The sequence below is a fragment of the Mastomys coucha genome, unplaced genomic scaffold, assembly GCF_008632895.1.
Source record: "Mastomys coucha isolate ucsf_1 unplaced genomic scaffold, UCSF_Mcou_1 pScaffold23, whole genome shotgun sequence".
Taxonomy (NCBI): Eukaryota; Metazoa; Chordata; class Mammalia; order Rodentia; family Muridae; genus Mastomys; species Mastomys coucha.
In genome coordinates this window covers 87978681-87979766 of record NW_022196906.1, presented here as the reverse complement: position 1 = coordinate 87979766, position 1086 = coordinate 87978681, and the positions used below count along the sequence as shown (strand labels likewise).

At 48.9% G+C, this 1086-nt stretch overlaps 1 pseudogene; it reads left to right on the top strand.

The window, feature by feature from the left end:
- The first annotated feature begins 78 nt into the window (after nucleotides 1–78).
- LOC116073684 lies at nucleotides 79–654 on the top strand (annotated as a pseudogene).
- Nucleotides 655–1086: the final 432 nt, after the last annotated feature.

The following is a 1086-nucleotide window of genomic DNA, read 5'->3' as shown; positions in this document are numbered from 1 at the left end:
AGAGGAGGTGGAACTGCCCCTGCAGCAAGGGATAAGAAACTGTGCCAAGACCTCCCCGTTTCCTAGAGAATTCCAAAGATGGAGGAGAGGCAGGTTCTAGTATTGGACGGCCACTGTGGCCAAGCAGTGCTGAGTTGGAAGGTGGTGGTTGTACTCTGTGAGGGCATCAACATTTCTGGAAATTTCTACAGAAACAAGTTAAAGTATCTGGCCTTTCTCCGAAAGCAGATGAATAACAACCACTTCGGAGCCCCCAGCTGCATTTTTTTATTTTTTATTTTTGGCGCTCTGTGCGAGAGGCATGCTGCCCTACAAGACCAAGAGAGGCCAGGCTGCCCTGGAACGCCTCAAGGTGTTGGATGGGATCCCTCCATCCTATGACAAGAAGCGGATGGTGGTTCCCGCTTCCCTCAAGGTTGCTCTGCTGAAGCCTACCAGAAAGTTTGCTTACCTGGGGCTTCTGGCTCCTGAGGTCGGGTGGAAGTACCAGGCAGTGACATCCACTCTAGTGGAGAAAGGGAAGGAAAAGGCCAAGATCCACTCTCAGAAGAAGAATCAGCTCTCGAGGCTATGAAAACAGGCAGAAAAGAATGTGGAGAAAAAAAAATCTGCAAGTTCACCGAGGTCCTCAAGACTAATGGACTCCTGGTGTGAATCCAATAAAGACTGTTTGTGTCTCATGCCTGCCTGGCCTGCCCTTCCTCTACTGCTGACCAGGGAAGTGGGAGCCAAAGGATCCTTAGGCACTGCTCCTGTGAGTAGAGGGTACATTTAGACAGCTGAGAGCTCACCACCTGCTAGAGTTTTATTAAAGTGAAAACCATGGAATGACTTGAGTTTCAGTGTTGAAAATGGGTAGCAGGGCTGCCCCTCCCACCTGACCCAATATCATATTCTGCAGCTATGAACACGAGGCTTCACACCTGGGCTGGGTTTTAGAAGTGCACACTGAACCAAAGTACAAGCACTGCCTTTGCTCCTTCCCAACTGACCACAAGGAGACATTTTTCTGGAGGGTTCTATGTGCTAATAAATTATTTGACTTAAGAAAAAAAGGGGAAGAAGAAGAGGAAGAGGAGGAAGAGG